Raw genomic sequence first — 18,990 nt, 5'->3', positions numbered from 1 at the left:
AAGAAATCCCTCTTCTAGGTCTGCTTGCATCTCAAAGTCACCGGTCATGACTAAGAGCATGGGTGGGCAGGAAATGCAGTCCTGTAGCTACTGGGCTCATAACTACATAACAAACTATTTTTAGTTTTAAAGAGAAGCAGAGAATAGATCATTTGGTAGGTAGCCATAAGTGCCTGCCTTAAAGAATAAATCTTTTCTAATGGATGAGGCTGAACTGCTGGGCACAGTATGGGAGCCAGGAGGAAGGGGAAGCAATGAGAAACAGCTAGATGGATGTGAACTGTGCTTCAGAATAAAAGAGACAGACTGGTCAGTAGAGATCTTCGAAGGACTGAAGTGAGGTTTATACATGCCATGTGACACAATTTGTTTTGAAAACTGCTTTTCCAACTCAGGTCCCAAATCTCTCTCAATTCTTCAGCTTCTAAATACCTTGTCTTTGTTACCTCACATTCTGGCCTACCTGTCTCACCTTCCTTATTTCTATTCCCATCAGTTCTCCATCTAGTCCACCAGCATTGCAAGATCCAGTACTGAGGAGTTAGCAATACTTTCTAGAAGTGGGTAGAAACACAATGACAGTTTCTACTTTAGTATTTGTTTGACCTGATAAAGGTCTTTTGAAGGACTGAGATGGCTAGAACTATGGAGATCTCATGTTTCCTCTAAAATCCCAACCAAGAATGTGACTTCCTTGAACCTGTAGGGGATGCATTAACTTTTGCGTCCACGGGTCTTTGCAGAACAGCAAGTCCCCTGTATATGAACAAGTTACAATTCAAAAGGGTGTTCAAAAATCCCAATTTCTTCATAAGTCCAGCAAAGTTACTTAGGTAGCCAAATAAGACAATTGCTTAATATTAGTTTAAAATTGTAGTTTAATAGCTTTATGATACTTTTCACAGAAGTAATACATAGAAAACAAACACAAACCATAAAACAAACATTTTTATCTTGCAGTACCTGGATAGGGAATGGAAACCCACTCCAGTATTTTTGTCTGGAAAATACCCATGGCAAGAGGAGCCTGGTTGACTACAGTCCATATTTTGCCAAAGTTGGACACAGCTGAGCAACTATGAACACCTTTAAAAGTAGAGTAGTAGTAATATCTACATCACCACTGCATTTATGCTTCCATCAAGACAGTGTAGGCTTGAAATTAAAATACCGGCACTATTGTACTGCATACACTTCTGTACAATAATATACACAAAAGAACACCCACTTGTCTGGGATGTGCCCATGACAATGTGTGTCAGATCTGTGAACTAACTGATGTGATTGTACATGCAAACGCACTTTTGCATGTTTGAAAGTTTCCAACGTGAAGGTTTGTATGTAACTGATTTGCTACACAGGCTTTCAGTGAATGTATGTAGAGGAAAGAGAGGAAAGTAAGGAGCTGCCTGTTCTTTCCCTTTCTGCATATATTATGGCCACTCTAAATAGGAATTTCATTGGGTATAATTGAGGCCCAGTGTATGGGAACATGGCTGCAAGTGACAGAGGACCAGAATCCCAGGAGGTAGGACAAGAACCGTGGTTGGTTGAAAAGAGACAAGTGTGCAAAATAGGAGGAAACAAGTTTTCACTGGTTTGTGTGAAAGGCTTGGCAAATATCATCCGGATCTTTTTGTAGTGATTGAGCTGTGGTTTAGACCAGCAGTCCCTTTTGCTCAGGGTATTCAAGAGAGGAGAAGAGAGTGGAGACTGAAAAGTGAAAATCAAACATTTATCCCAGGTCAAGTATGTCTAGTATTGAAGAGATGTATGTCTTCTCAATTTAAGTGCTCCCTCCTGAGAAGAATTAGAGTAGTAAAACAGGGAAGGTCCACACTATGCTATCACCTAATTCTTCTTCTGTCCAGTGAACATTGATTTCTAATGCAATTTCTTTATAAACAGAGCATATACTTTGTATGATGGAAGACTTCTAATTGACTGTCCCATATAAACCTTTAGGGCTGTTCTGTTCCCAGACACATGGGGCCCTGGAGACTGGCAGGCTCTGTTTTGGTTGCAGAGTGCAGTGTATGGGGATCTGCTATCTTCTGGACCCTGGGTTATATCTTCAGTTTGGGTCCACATCTGAGGGGTTAACTCTAGTTGGGTTTAATTCTATCATCTTGCTCTTTATCTTCAATTTGTCCCATGTTCTTTCTTTCCACGTCTCTTTCTATCCCTGGCTTCTTTGTGACAGTAGTTTTAATGATTCCCTTTTATATCCTTTGTCACTTTATTAACTGTAACCGTTTTTGAAGTAGTTTTAAGATCCATGGCATGCATCTTTAACTTGCCCATCTATCATTATTAATTATGATGAATATTAAGAAATATTAAATTATTTACTTATTTGTCATTTCTTGGACTGTATTGGTTCTTAGTGTGGAATGCCAGTCTTCCTTGTGGTAGGGGTTCTCTATTTGAGGAGGGCAAGGTCAGTACTTGCAGTGTGTAAACTCTATTTGAGATATGCAGGCTTTGTTACTCATTGGCATGTGGGATCTTAGTTCTCTGGCAAAGGAACAAACCAGCATCAAAAGCAATGCAAAGCAGTTCCTTAACCATTGGACCACCAAGGCAGTCCCTATATTTACCTTTTAATACATATTGCATGTTTATCATTTTATATACTGTTCATTCCCCTGGAGATCCAGATTTCCACTTCCTTTTAAATTCATTCTGAGTTCAGACCTTTTATAAAACATTTATTACATTGGTCTGTTGGTGGTGATGCAGTCTTGTAGTCGTTGTATGTCTGAGAAAGTATTTTATCTTGTTTTTGATATGTATTTTTCTTGGCTATAGAATTCTGAGTCAATTATATTTCTCTCAGCATTTTAAGATGTGGTGCCAGTGTCCTCTGGCTAACATTGTTTCATATGCCTAATCTGCAGTAATTCTCATTTTTTGTTCTACTATTTCTGTTTTTCCTTCTGGTTACATTTCTTTGGTTGATTATTTTAAACAATGAATTATGATATGCCCTTTTTTTAGTTGTCATATTTCTTGTGCTTGAATTAATTGAGCTTGAATTAATTGTAATTACTTTACAATATTGAGATGAAACTAGGACCAATACTTTCATAATTTATATGGAAATTTTAAATTGGATTGTGGATGTGATCACTTTTACCCTTTGGATGCTGGATATTTTTTAATTTTTGTAAGTTATTCCTTTCACTGTTTGCAAACACCCTTAATTTCTTGGAAACAATTGCAGCTTTTGAAGGCTTGCTGTTCTTCATGAACTCCTGGAGCTTGGGCAAACTCATGTCCATCAAGTCAGTGATGCCATCAAACCATCTCATTCTCTGTCACCCTTTTCTCCTCCTGCCTTCAATCTTTCCCAGTAACAGGGTCTTTTCTAATGAGTCAGTTCTTCACATCCATTGGCCAAAGTATTGGAGGTTCAATTTCAGCATCAATCCTTCCAATGAATATTCAGGATTGATTTCCTTTAGGACTGACTGGTTGGATCTCCTTGCAGTCCAAGGGACTCTAAAGGGTCTTGTCCAACACCACAGTTCAAAACCACCAATTCTTCATCGCTTATCATTTTTTATGGTCCAACTGTCACATCCATACATGACAACTGGAAAAATCATAGCTTTGATTATACTGAATTTTTTCAGCAAAGTGATGTCTCTGCTGTTAAAAAAATTTGTATAGGTTTGTCATAGATTTTCTTCAAATGAGCAAGCCTCTTTTAATTTCATGGCTGAAGTCATCATCTGCAATGATTTTGTAGCCCCCCCAAAGTAAATCTCTCTTTGTTTCCATTGTTTTGCCATCTATTAGCCATGAAGTGATGGGACCAAATGCTATGATTTTCATTTTCTGAGTTTGGAGTTTAAATGAGATGTTTCACCCTCCTCTTTCAATTTCATCAGGAGGTTTTTTAGTTCACTTCAATTTTTGAGGTTGTTGATATTTCTCCCAGCAATCTCGATTCCAGCTTCTGCTTCATCCACTTGGCATGATGTACTCTGCATATAAGTTAAATAAGCAAGGTGATAATATAGAGCCTTTACCGAATTGTTTGTCATTTTGGAACTAGTCCATTGTTCCATGTTCAGTTCTAACTGTTGCTTCTTGGCCTGCATGCAGATTTCTCAGAAGGCAAGTTAGATGGTCTGGTATTCCCATCTCTGTAAGTTTTCCACAGTATGTTGTGATCCACACAGTCAAAGGCTTTTGCATGGTCAATACAGCAGGAGTAGGTGTTTTTCTAGAATTCTCTTGCTTTTTCCATGATCCAATGGATGCTGGCAATTTGATCTATGGTTCCTCTGCCTTTTCTAAATCCAGCTTGAACATATGGAATTTCACAGTTTATGCAGTGTTAAAGACTTGCTTGGAGAAATTACTTTGGTAGCATGTGAGATGAGTGCAACTGTGTAGTAGTTGAACATTCTTTGAAATCACCTTTCTTTGGGATTGCTTGAAAACGACCTTTCCAGTCCTGTGACCACTGCTGAGTTTTCCAAGTTTTCTGGCATATTGAGTGCAGCACTTTCACAGCGTAATCTTTTAGGATATGATATATCTCTACTGCAATTGTATCACCTCCACTAGCTTTGCTCGTAATGATGCTTCTGAAGGCCCATTTGACTTCGCATTTCAGGATGTCTAGCTCTAGGTGAGTGATTACACCATTCTGGTTATCTGGGTCATTAATATTTTTTTTGTACAGTTCTTCTATGTATTCTTTCAACCTCTTCTTAATATATTCTGCTTCTGTTAGGTCCATATCATTTCTCACTTTTATTGTGCCCATCTTTGCCTGAAATGTCCCCTCCCTATGTCTAATTTTCTTGAAGAGATCTCTGGTATTTACCGTTCTAATGTTTTCCTCTATTTCTTTGCATTGATCACTTAGGAAGGCTTTTTTTAAAATCTCTTCTTGCTATTCTTTGGAACTCTGCATTCAGATGGGTATATCTTTCTTTTCTCCCTTGCCTTTTCCTTCTCTTCTTTTCTAAGTTATTTGTAAGGCCTCCTCAGACACCCATTTTGCCTTTTTGCACTTCTTTTTCCTGGGGATGGTCTTCATGTGGTGTGTACAGATCAAAAAACGAAGATCACAGCATCCAGTTCCATCACTTCATGACAAATCCCTGGATAAACAATGTAAACAGTGACAGCCTTTATTTTCCTGGGCTCCAAAATCACTGTAGATAGTGACTGCAGCTGTGAAAAAAGAGACGCTTGCTCCTTGGAGAAAAGCTATGAAAAACCTGACAGCATACTAAAAAGCAGAGACATTACTTTACCAGCAAAGGTCTGTATAGTCAAAGCTATGGTTTTGCTAGAAGTCGTGACTGGATGTGAGTGTGGACCATAAAGAAAGCTGAGCACCAAAGAATTGATGCTTTTGAACTGTGGTGTTGGCCCAGACTCTTGAGAGTCCCTTGGACCTCAAGGAGATCCAACCAGTCAATCCTAAATGAAATCTGTCCTGAATATGCTTTGGAAGGACCGTTGCTGAAGCTGAACTTCCAATACATTGGCCAATTGATGAGAAGAATTGACTCCTTAGAAAAGGCCCTGATACAAGGAAAGTTTAAAGGCAGGAGGCAAAGGGGAAGACAGAAGAGGAAATTGTTGGGTGGCATCACCGACTTGATGAACCTGAGTTTGAGCAAGCTATGGGTGTTTTTGATGGACAGGGAAACCTGGCATGCTGCACCACATGATATAGCAAAGAGTTGGACATGACTGACAGACTGAACTGAACTGATGTACAGAGGACATCAGGGAGCAGGCAGAAGTCTTTGGGGAAGGTAGAAGGATCAATTCATGGCTGGCTGACAATGATGGGTCAGCAGGCCTTTTAAAGCTGGAGAAGCTGTAGGGAAGCAATTCCATGCCAGGTGAAGAGAATGGTAAGAGAAAGACAGGGCGGCAGTGCTGGGATTTTCCAGAGGACAAGATCCCTGTTTGATTAAACTTTATCAATGCTCAATATTGTTCTGTGATTGGAAACATGAGTTTTGTTTTGGAAGTGGTAGAGCAATAATCAATGGAAGGACTGATGTTGAAGATGAAGCTCCAACACTTAGGCCACCTGATGTAAAGAGCCAGCTCATTGGAAGATACCCTGATGCTGGGAAATTTTGTGGGCAGCAGGCGAGGGGTCAAAAGGATGAAATGGTGATTTGGCATCACTCACTCAATGGACATGAGTTTGAGGAAACTCCACAAAACAGTGAAAGCCAGGGAAGCCTATTCTGTTTCCATACATGTAATCACAAGGAATCTGACATGACTTAGCAACTGAGCAATACCAATGAGAACAGAGGGTCCAGTCAAGCCTGTGGCCCTGGTGGGAGTGGTGAAAGATTTAGGTGGAAGGGGAGGCTTCCCATCCTCTGGTGCAGGCCCTTGAATCCAAGACAAGGAACACAAGATTTTGAATGTGTTACCAAACAATGTTTTCTGAAAAAAACAAACAAACAAAAAAATGTTTTCTGCAGGAGTGAGAACTTTGGCTCAGTTTGTTCTCTAGATTTTACTGAGGGATGTAGAAGGAATATGGATTGGGCTGAGTCTGCAAAAACCAGGTGACCAGCTGCTGGAGGACGAGGCATGTGGTAAACATTCTGCACTAGGTGGAACGAATCCAGAAAAAGTGTCCCTTCTGGAGTGTACATACCAATGTATCAGATTGTTTCAGCAGATCACTTCAGTGCTGTTGTAGGGCAAGTGAGAAATGCAGGATGGTTGGTTTGCTTTTGTCAATTCCTTTGGGTAGTTAGATGACTCAGTGTCTGGTTGCTTCATTGCATGGTTGGAATCATGCTTGGGAAAGAAAACTAGATGAGGTCCACACATATTTTGTTGTTAAACAGCAAGCATAGGAAGGTTTCTAAGGCAATTGTAGGTAATTTAAACATGAAAGGCCAAATGGGGCAGTTTCATTTAATAGGCATATATTGGACTGTACAGGTTGCCATAGTTGATGCTATGACTAGTAGCCATAGCAGATACTTGTTGCTATGCTGGTGATGTGGGAAACTGACAAGAGACCAAAAGCCTTTTTGGCTTTCCTTTCAGTGTGATTTCAGGGGAGAAGTAGTTGACAAGGAAAGGCTGACTGGTAAAGCTGAGGAAGGGATTAATCTGAGAAAGTAATCATTAGCTCCTATGGGAACCCAGAAAACAGAGGCATTGGCTCAGTCAGGGTTCTGTGTCATGGTTCAGAAATAGAGGTCATTTGGCTTGAATCTATATTTAGCCTTGGGGATGGCAGCCATAACCTCTAAACAGAAGATTCCCTTCTCTCTGGGTGGGAGGATAATTCATATTTGTTCCAGACTCAGGAACCCAGAAAGCCCTCTCAGGGCCACTTGTTCTTTGCAGGCACACATGCAATCTAGAAGGTGGGATTATCATCATGGTGCCAATTTTCCAGATGAGACAACTGAGGTTAAGGGACTTGATCAAGGTCACACAGCTAAGTATGTGAAAAGCCAAGCACAAACCCAGGATAACAGTTCTCAGATTGTGTGTTTTTGCTCCACACCCACTGGGAGTGGTGGGTGGTGATCTGCAACCAATGTTTAGGCAGAAACAAGCAATATTCAGGCTTAAATTGGAGAAAGTAAAGAAAACTACTAGAACATTCAGCTATGACCTGAATCAAATCCCTTATGATTATATAGTGGAGATGAAAAATAGATTCAGTGGATTAGGTCTGGTAGCCTGAAGAACTATGGATGGAGGTTTGTAACACTGTATGGGAGGTGGTCACTGAAACCACTCCCAAGAAAAACAAATGCAAGCAGGCAAAGTGGTTGCCTGAGGAGGCCTTAAAAACAGCTTAGAAAATAAGAGAAGTGAACAGCAAAGGAGAAAGGGAAAGATATACCCAATGAAATGCAGACTTCCAGTGAATAGCAAGGAGAGATAAGAAAAGCCTTCGTAAGTGAACAGTGCAAGTTTACTGGGAAACAACTTAATTTTAAAGAGTATAGATCTCTTCAAAAAAAATGGAGAAACCAGAGGAACACATCAAGCAAACTTGATCACAATTAAGGACAGAAAAGTCAATGACCTAACAGAAAGAAGATAGATTAAGAAAAGGTGGCAAGAATGCACAGAAGCACTATACAAAAATGGTCATAATGACCAGGACAGGGAAGATGCGGGGGTCACTCACATAAAGCCAGATATACTAAAGCATGAAGTCAAGTGGGCATTAGGAAGCATCACTACAAGCAAAGCTAGGGAAGGTGATGGAATTCCAGCTGAGGTGTTTAAAAATCCTATAGAATGAGGCTGTAAAAGTGCTGCATTCAATATGTCAGCAAATTTGGAAAACTCAGCCATGGCCATGGTGCTGGAAAAGGTCAGTTTTCATTCCAATCCAAAAGAAAGGAAATTTCAAAGAATGTTCAACCTATCATGCAATTGCGTTCATCTCACTTGCTAGCAAGGTAATGCTCAAAATCCTTCAAGCTAAGCTTCTACAGTACATGAACTGAGAACTTCCAGATATACAAAGTGGTTTGAGATCAAATTGCCAACATCCATTGGATCATAGAAAAAGCAAGGGAATCCCAGAAATACATTTTCATCTGCTTCACTGACTATGCTAAATCCTTTCACTGTGTGGACCAGAACAAACTGTGGAAAATTCTTAAAGAAATGGGAGTACTATATCACCTTACCTTTCTCGTGAAAAGTCTGTATGTAGGTCAAATAGCAGCAGTTAGAATCAGATACGGAACAACTGAAAGATTTAAAATTGGGAAAGGAGCATGACAAGGTGTAGATTGTCACTCTGGTTATTTAACTTATATGTAGGATGCATCATTCAATATGCTAGTCTGGATAATTCCAAGCTGGAATCAATATTGCTGGGAGAAGTATCAACATCCACAGATATGAAGATGACACCACCCTAATAGCAGAAAGCAAAGAACTAAAGACCCTCTCGATGAGGAGAGGAGATGAAAATACTGGCTTAAAACTCAAGATTCAAAAAACTATTCACAAAAAGATACTCCCCATTCATGGCATCCAGTCCCACCACTTCATGGCATATCGATGAGGGAAAAGTGGAAACGGTGGCAGAGTTTATTTTCTTGGGCTCCAAAATCACTATGGACCTTGTTTGCAGCCACAAACTTAAAACACACTTGCTCCTTGGAAGGAAGAAAAGCTATGAAAAGCCTGCACAGTGTATTAAAAAGCAGAGACACACGTTGCTACAGAGGTCTTTAGTGTCAAAACTATGGATTTTCCAGTAATCATGTACAGATGTGAGATCTGGACCATAAGACAGGGTGAATGCCAAAGAATTGAGCTTCTGAACTGTGGTGCTTGAGAAGATTCTTGAGAGTCCCTTATACAACAAGGGGATGAAACCAGTCAATCTGAAAGGAAATCAACCTCTGACCCCTGCTGTCTCAGCTGAGGCATCTATTGAGGGCCTCCAGGTGGAAAGAATGGATGCTTCCACAGCAAAAGTGCCTAACCATGGCAGCTCCAAGCAAAGAGTTTGTAGCTCCAGAGGAGGAAGCTCAGAAAGGCTGAAGGCTCTGTGTACCCTGGGCCCCCTGAAACAAGTGTTGCATTCTCCCCTGCATCATTGAAGGCCAAGGAAGGAGCATTTTGGACCCTGGAGGAGGAGGATGGCTCAGGAATCCACTGGGACCACCACTTACCAAGTAGGACTGGAAAGGACAGAGCAGGCATATGTGGCAGAGAGCTGGTGACTGGGGTGTGATCACAAAAGGGAACCAGCTCTGCATGAAGTACCTCACCCAAACTCCTCTGGAGGAGAAGCCCAGTGATAAGTACCTCTGAGATGGGAAGAAGAGTGTCTATATCATTACCCCTTAGAATTCCTCTGAATGAGGAGGTGGTGGAGTTGGTGGGTCAACACAAACACTTCCATGGCCTAGACCATCCCCCAGTCGCTATCCTTGGGTCTGCCTCTCCCAAGCTTCAGTCATGAAGTTCTGGAGGAAACTGAGAATCATGTGTGTCCTCTGGGTCAGGACCAATGACCATGTAAAGCCATCTGCCAGGATGGCTGATCTGGGGCTGTACATGTGGTCTGAGGTGGGTCATTCAGGGAACACACTTGAAGTCTGATGTCTGCAATCTTTTTCCTTATTGGAGATTCCTTCAAGACAAAAAACCCTAGAGCAGGTAGCTTGGACTCCCTCACTAGGTGTAGAAGCCTTAAGGAAGAAAGTTGTCAGGCTAAGACCCTCAAAGAAGAGTGAAGGTTAGAAAGAGAAATATGATGACCTATGATTTCTTGGGTCCAGTCACTGAGATCCTTATATTTGCTCTCAGTCGTTTGTCCTTGATTCCCAGAAACATTTCAATGAATCTCCCCATTCTTCCAAGCCGGTTGCAGTTGTCTCCCCTTTACTGTGATTCAGACTTTGTTCCAGATCCTTCCCGATCTTTGTACAACTCCCAGGCACAAACATACGCACCCATTTGTTTCAACACCATGATGAGTGAAACCCTTTATTCTTTACTGAGAATAGGGTGTGCAGACCACCAGTTACAGTTCACCAGCATCCTGGGCAGGAGTGCCCTAAGTGTGAGTGAGTGTTTCTTAGGGGCGGCCGTACTGATTCCTGTGCCACTCCAAGCATGTACACTGCCTGTGCCGGGCCAACCCTGTCATTTCCTCGATCAAAGACTGAGAAATGCAGTCTCAGGAAGACGTCACCCAGGATCCACGTCTCTGTAGATGTACTCACTGTGTGCTCTTTAAAGGTGGTATGGCAGTGGCCTCTAGAATCCTGAGGGAGTCAGAGACACACACTAGTCAGCCTGAGCCCTTACATGCGACTCCCACAAATATCCAGACCCAGCACAATTCTTGGTTTTATTTCCCTCTTTTGGTAAGTATCAAAGGATTTTCCTTTTAGCAGGGGATATGTGAGAGCTCATCCAAAACCAAAAAGGGCCTGTACATGCAGTTGCCATGAGGAAGGGTGTGGGGGAGGGGAGAACTGGGAGTTGGGGAAACAAGGAATGTTAAAAAAACTAAGTCCTAATGTAGAGCATAAGGAACTATATTCAATGTCCAGTGATAAACCACATGAAAGAGAATAAGAAAAAGAATATATATTTTTTATGTGTATAACTGAGTCACTTTGCTGTGCAGCAGAACTTAAGGCGACACTGAAGATCAGCCACACTTCAACACAATTTTTAGAAAAGAACAAGAGTGTCCCCTGGTTCTCCTCACTCCCTGTCTCTTTCCTCCTGACTCCTGCTCCTTGTTTTCTCTGCAGAGAATGCCGGTTCTCCTCCTGCATCCCCACAATCCGTACTTTATTTAAAAAAAAACTTTATTTTGTATTGGAATATAGCTGATAAACAATATTCTGGGTTTCAGGTGGACAATAAAGTGACTCAACCATATGAATCCGTGTATCCTGGTCCCAGAGATACCCCTCCCATCCAGGCTGTCATATAACTGAGCGGAGTTGCCTGTGCTACACAGTAACTCGTTGTTGGTTATGCATCTTAAATATAGCAGTGCCCACAACACATTCTTGAAAACTTAACTCAGGAGCTCTGGGAAACCTCCTTCAGCCCACACTCACCCTCTTTGGCCACTCCAGGCTTGATTGGGTAACTTACTCTGGTTCCCCATTCCCACCAGTCAGTCCGTAGACGTCATCACCCCTAGTAAGTCCCCAGTGCCCCAATGCAGAGCACCTTGGGATGCCATTTGCATGGAATCCAGTGCAGTGTTGCCTAGAACCAAGCAACCCTCCATATGGCTCCATGAGTTTGTGGTTTTAGAATTCCTGAAATTCCCTCTGTTCCTCAAAGCCTTGTTTGAGCCCATCAGCCTGCTCTGAACTCCCACAGGGAGCTGACATGAAGCCTCCACCCTGTGCCGGGGCTGAGCAGTCACCATGCACTCTTTATTCACCTTAGCATCCAACCTCCCCACAGAGGGGTCAGGTATCCAAACTCACAAAGGCATCACTTGGCCAGAGCAAGGGGAAGGTGTTAGCCGAGAACTAGGCTGACCATGTAATTTATCATCCAAACCAGGAAAACTGCGAGAAGGGGAGGGAGAGTGTTATTCCCTGTGTTGAGACAGCACACTGGGACTGTCCCCAGCCATTCTCCTTGTCACGTGGCCTATTTCAGGGACTGCTAGCGCTGACTTCCCGGGTTCATGCATCTGAAGTTTCATTTTGAACTGAAGCTCCTTGAACACTGAGGACCTTAGTGTTCCTCTCTCGTTGAGACTCCCACCATGCCAGCATGGTGTGGCGTCTCCGCATTTATTTCGGGATGATCAGTGTCCCAAACGGGCCTTTACTCTCAAATGGTTGGTGTTGTGGGAGGTTCTGGCCCAGCCACAGGGCTCAGCAGCATCTGCAATAGTGAGAGATGGCCTGCAGAGGGCGGCCTCCTCCCAGCAGCAGACCAAGGGTTATTTTGAGTCCCTATTTGAGAACCACCCCTCAGGGTCCTCCCCTCACCTCGAGGATGTAGGCTCGAGCTGGCACTGGGGGTAGTTGATGCCATTGATGGTTGAAGATAATAGAGGGCAGGTTATTGACCACAAAATATGAAACGTAGTGCTATTAGAGAGAGAGGGAGAGAGGTTGGCCCTGGGGATCATTGTTGTGTGTGGAGACTGGGAGTGATCCTGGGGCATGAGCCTCCACCTCGGAACCCCGTGGCGAGGCACTGATGAGCTCCTGGATGTTATTGATCAGTCTTCTTGAGCCAAGGGTCAGTGATGCCCCGGTGTCCACAAGAGCCTCGCAGGTTCCAGAACAAGCAGTTAACCTGTCTTTTCATGGAGATGCTGAGAGACAGTGGAACAAAGCAGGCATCAAGGTCACTCTGAGTCTCCCCAGAGCTGCCCCCTTCCCGACTGTCTCCTAAACAGCCCTTTGTCTCTTACCCTGAATCTTTTCCCTTTCTCTTGACACGGCATCTTCCTTGACATCCCTGAATGCAGTACTTGAGTACACCAGGATCTTTTGTACCTTGACACAAGCTGGTTTTCCTTCCTAGAAGAGTCCCCTCCCCTTTGAAGAAACAAATTTTTTCTTATCTTCCAGATTCCAGCTTAACTGATATGGTTTCAGGGAAGTCTTTCCCCCGGTATTTATCAGCCTCCCTTCTTGACACTCTCTGTAGACCCTTCCTCACGTCTAGCATGTACCAAAGTCACAATTCATTATGAGTGTGTGTCACTTCCGTGCATCTGCCTTCTTAGATGTGAGGGCGAGTTTTATTCTCATTGCCTCCCTAAAGTGCCTGGCACACAGTGGATGCACAACGCTTCTCTGTTTAGTGAGTGAATGAAGACTATGAAAATAATGAATGAGAAACATCCAGAGAGCTCTGCAAATAACCAGTCAACCACAGGGTGAAGATGGAGATTAGCAGGGTCAGGAGATTCTCATAGTGGTGGGAATGAAGGGCTCCTCTGTGAGAGGGTGTCTCCCAGCACTGCTGCTGCAACCAGCTCGGACCTTGAGACCCTGGCCAGGAAATACATGACTAGCACATAGAAACTCCAAAAGACAGGTCAGCTTTTGTCTGAGTGTATCACACAGAATCCTCTCAGTTATTGCCTCTTGTCCTCAGGTCACTTCTGGATCCCACCTTTCTGATTTTCTGTTATAGCCCCTGCCCCAGTATATGCCCATGTACGTGGGGTGTCTTTTTATTAGTTGCTTTCATGTCTTAAGACTGCAGCCAACCTCTCTCCACTGCTGAGTAGCTTCTCTAGAAGGAGACCTGTTTTCCCCATTTGCTCAGGACTTACCCTGTTTTTAAACTTACATTTATCTGTACTGAGAACTTGCTTGGTCCCAGGTAACCCTGGACAGTTGGTCATCTTATAACGCTGTCCAGGCTGGTGAAATCCTCCCTGACCCTGTTCACCACACTGCAGAGTCCTCTGACCGTGCTCCCCGCCTCACAGGGCAGTGGGTGCAACGCTCTCCCAGCTGCACAGACCTCTCTGGACCCTGTGAGGATCCTGGTCAGAGTGCTGGTCAGGAGGACTGGGGTGATTATGAATGCATGGGTTGTTTGTGTATCTATGTGCTTGTGTGTTTGTTTGTATGTGTGTTTGTATGTATGTGTGTGTTTCTGTGTGTCTCTGACTAGTATGCATGTTTATACATGTCTCCGTGTATGTTTATATGTGTCTGCTTATGTGTTTCCATGTGGCTGTGTGTCTCTCTGTGTCGTTGTGGGTGGTATATATGTCTGTGTTACTATGTGTCTGAGAATCCATTTGTGTGTGTCTGCCTGTGTCCATGTATAGTAGTGGGAGCATCCCTTGGGTTGACCCTCAGAGGGAGAGGCTTACCGGTCCATGTGTACACGCCAGTCACCCGCTTGTGTCAATGGTATCCAGTTGAGCTCTCCCTTGTAGTAGTGTTGGTCCACCCCACCAAACATCACCACACTGCCTTTTGCCCTGCATGTGTAGAGAGAATAGAGGAGGGGATATTTGGAGGACAGTAACAACAGCACTGTCTGAGAGCTTTGCTTCTCCACCCATCAAGGCCCTAATAAGTTCCCCATCTACAGATGCAGAAATCGAGTCTAGGAGCGATTGAGAACCAGACTGAGGTTGGTTACTGGCTAATGAGTGGTACAGAGGAGGTTACAAGCTGAGTCACCTGGTTGGGCTCCACCCACTATGTCTTCTGAAGATGCCCTGGACCTCCTGTGACCTGAGTCCTCAGACAGCCTCAGAGGACAGACTGCTGAAGTACTTTGGCTCTCTCCAGGTTGTCATTTTTCAAGAAAATCAAGGCCTGGGAGTGCTAAGGATGTGGGTTCAGGTCACCCAGACTAGGCTCCGCTAGCCTGTGACCTCTACTGTCCAAAGGGCCCCACACTCAGAAGGGAACCCACCTCTGCTCTCCATGTTTTGAAATGCCTAATATTTAGTGGACAAGGGGTCCCACACTTTTGTTTTGTGTCACACACTTTCATTTTTCACTGGCTCCTACAAATTGGGTAGCTAGTCCTGAGCTTGCCATGAAATGCTAATGAGGAAGGAAAGCTACCCACCATCCTTTTCCTTCCTTCCTTATCAAATTCATAGGCAAATCCTATTGCCTTTTCCTCCAACTTGTTTCCTGTTGCCTCCCATTAGTATTCCTCCTCACTCAGTCCCCTAGACCAAGTTACTGGTCTTGAGCCCAGGAGCATGGTTGTGTTCCAATAAAACATTATTTATAAAAGCCAGTGGTGAAGCTAGGTATGGCCCTAGGCCTATAGTTATCCTGGGTTAGATTATCTCTCAGAATACTTCTTTATCAAGTGTTCTATAATTTTCGTGCAACTGAAAACATCTTACAGCTAATTTAGAAAAGGCATTGTCCATATCAAACTTACTTACTCAAGTGGAAGGCAAAATCAGGCTAAGAAATGGCACCTTGATTCTTCAGGTTGTCAAAGATGGGGATAGCTCCAAAGATGGGTAGCTCAGGGTAGTTCAAGCCCAAGATGCCATCAAAGGTACACCCTCACACCTGTATTCTGCCACACGTAGACCGATCAGCTGGTCAGTACTTACAAGGTCCCCAATCTATGGGAGAGAAGAGTATTCCCACTTACAGATATGTGAAGTGGGACTAGGACTGGAATGGGGTGCACTGTCATTAGATCCTCAGAGAAGAATTGAGTTTGGGCTGTGTCTTTGGTGGACTTCAGATGGTTAGACCAAGCTGGGAGGGGAATTAGGGTTCCATTTGTGAGAGGCTGTGAATTTTATAACATCTGGCCCTCTGAAAAACACCAACTGAGTGAGTCAAATTGGCCTCGTGGCTTCTGTACAGGTTGGGCAACCGAGTCAGGCCAGGTCCCATCAGTGCCCCCTTCTGGACAAAATGAGCCGAGAACAAGGTAGCCTTCTCTTTGGCATCACTGTGGCCTAATGACAGGAATGGACTGCATTCTCTGTAAGGCACTGTGGATTCTGAATCTGTCCAGGAAGACAGAAGCTGAAAACACAATCTTGCTTGTAGGGATCTATGAAATTACTGCCTGGGAAATTCACTTTTGGGGATATGTCTGTATTACTTTGGGTATGAGAGAGAAAGAGAGAGAGAGGAACTACTGAAGTGTGTTGAGGAGGCAGGCCATAGGTTTTATTAGACTCTCAACTGTGCTCTAAAGTGAGAACTCATCTATCAGGGCCCCTGACTTATCTGGCCTCCAGTTTACCAGTCTGGATACCTAAAGCCCTTGACTGCCCCGAGGGTCCCTAGATCAGTTTTATCCTGTCCCCAAACACCCCACAGCAACTGCAGTCCTGAAAAGCCGGTCTAGCTCCATTGTTCACCATATATGTGACCTCAGCAAAGCCTTTGCTGTCTGCACCTGTTTCCTCATATGTCTCATGAGCTAATCAGACCACCTGCTATGTGGGGTTGTTGCAGGATTAAAACAATTATTACCTGAAAGTGCCTGGAACAGTCTAAGAATATAAAAGTGGGTGTTTTTTTCCGCTCTTCTCGCTCCCAACAAAATGAACCTTGAACTGCTCATGGGCAGAGAAGCTGCAAGTCCACACCTCAAGCCACTCTCTGAGTTACTTAATCTGTTTACTTGTGTGTCACCACAGGCACTGCCTCCCCAGGGATTGATTCCTGTGGGTAAGATGGCCAATATCTATGGGAGTTAGGCTAGGAAGGGTCCTGCCAGATGGTCCTGCATCTGTTTTGCAAGCCATGGTCACTCCATAGGCAGTCCTGACACAGCTTCTGTTTACACATTACCCAAATGGTGTCATAAGCAAGAAATCCCTTCATGCTCCCAGATCCATATGCAATGCTGAATGTCTTTTGGGTAGGCCGGAAGGTGGAAGACTTGTAATGTCTGAACCTAACTTGTGTAGCTGCAGTCAAGAAACGAGTGTCATCAGGGCCAAGAGTGCAAAACAGGGTGGCAGGGCAAATGAAAGATGGTCCAAGTACAGGTGTCTGTACTCACAACAAGTTGGGCTGGTGCAAAAGAGGGAGGGTACCCACAAGTCAGATGAGCCTGTGTCAAAGATAACCTGGAATTCCTAAGGGGGTGTTCCAATGGTGATGTTACCCACACAGAGCATCTACAGGGAAAAGGAGGGAGTGGGTTAGTGCAGAACATCTAACTGCATAGACATCTAAGAAGATTTAGAACCTTGCCTACTTGAAGAAAAAAAAACTGCTAAGAACATCATAAAAATGGATACTAAGGGCCATATTCAACATTCATGGTTTCATGTCATCTTCCTAGCCACCTCATGAGATATGCATTGCTGTCTTTGTTGGAGAAGAGATTGCTAGGAGGATAAGTTTTCAGATGGCAAAGTGAAGACTTCAGGGACAGCCCAGGGACATACAACTGGCCTTAGCTAGTGGGTCAAATGGCAGAGATAAGGGGCACCTATGATGCCAGTCTGCATCAAAGATTTAGGGCAGTGTAGTACTTCAATTACGTGGTTTCAGTATTGGAAAAAATGTCATATGCATCCACAAGATATTTTATATCATCCAACAAATGTACAAGGAAGTACTGTGTGTTGGGTTCTGGGTTAAAGGCTTCAAAGTCAAAGCTGATCAAGACAAAAGTAGTCTTTATCTTAAGAGAGCCAGCAGTCCAGTTCTCACAAACTCATGGCCCCTGGAGGCAAGATAAATGATAGTAGGACTAGGTGGCCATGCTGGACCCTGGGCAGCACAGACCTGACCAATGGGAGCAGCCTTTCCTCCACTTCAACCATGCTGGAAGGCAGGCCAGTTGGCCATGTTTTCAATAGAATCAGAAGTTTGGATATTTATGTACAATCTACTGATTTTAATATTAGCAGCTAATTTTTTTTTCCCCAAAAAAACAGTTGGAATGCAATCTCCACAATGATGTGCAGAAATCAGCCTTCAGTCTCTGCACTTTTTTATTTCTGGCCTAGACTTGGGAGTGCAGCGGAGACAGAGAGGAATTTAACTCAAGGTAGTTGATTTACAAAGCGACTGAATGCATACTAAACATGTTTGTTTCCTTTCTGTTTATAATGAAAGATCATCCGGGACATAGAAGCCAATGAATTTCACTGCTGAAGATAAATGGATATATTTCTGATACAATTTCCCCATAGGATCTATGCCTTGAAAAATTTTGTCTCCCAAAGCAAACATACAAAAAATAATTTTGAAATGTCTTCCCAATAAAAGAAGACAGAACAACTGTGGCAGCCAAAATAAACACAGTTGTGTTTAATGACTCATCCAGGACTCCCAGGGCCTATTTCTGCGTGGGATCTATCCAGGCCTGTCCCTTGAATATAATAGGAGCCTCTTGTATTGCCAGGTGTATGTAGGTGGGACACTGTGACTTAATGCTCATTTTTGCATATTGTTTAAATTCAGTTTTGGCGGTTGAATCCCAAAAGGGGAATATGACATCACTGACAAATGACACACGTATATGCCCTTTGAACTATGGTGTTGGAGAAGACTCTTGAGAGTCCCTTGGACTTAAAGGAGATCAAACCAGTTCATCCTAACGGAAATCAGTCCTGAATATTCACTGAAAGAACGGATGCAGAGGCTGAAGCTCCAATTATTGCCCACCTGATGGGAAGAACTAACTTAATGGAAAAGACCCTGATGTTAGGAAAGATTGAAGGCAGGAGAAGAAGACAGAAGATGAGATCATTGGATGGCATCACCAACTTGATGGACATGAACTTGAGCAAGGCCTGGGAGTTGGTGATGGATAGGGAAGCCTGGCATGCTGCAGTCTAAGTCGTTGCAAAAAGAAGGACACGACTGAGTGACTGAATTGAACTGTACAAATACAGAACAAAGACTGATAAATCTCATTGCATCAAGTTGGTGACTAGCTGCCCATAACAACACATTACTTGAGTGGCTTTAGAATTCAGAATTATGACTACATTCAGAGTGGAATATCTTCTAGGGAAAAACAAAAATACTGCCCATTCAAAATAAAACCAAA

At 43.4% G+C, this 18,990-nt stretch overlaps 1 pseudogene; it reads right to left on the bottom strand.

Annotated features, from left to right (window-relative positions):
• Positions 1-6,517: 6,517 nt before the first annotated feature.
• LOC122706221 lies at positions 6,518-17,755 on the bottom strand (annotated as a pseudogene).
• Between the last annotated feature and the right edge of the window lie 1,235 nt (positions 17,756-18,990).

This window comes from Cervus elaphus, chromosome 2, assembly GCF_910594005.1.
Source record: "Cervus elaphus chromosome 2, mCerEla1.1, whole genome shotgun sequence".
Classification (NCBI taxonomy): domain Eukaryota; kingdom Metazoa; phylum Chordata; class Mammalia; order Artiodactyla; family Cervidae; genus Cervus; species Cervus elaphus.
Note: the sequence above shows the minus strand (reverse complement) of the source record. Positions and strands in the feature narration are given on the sequence as shown.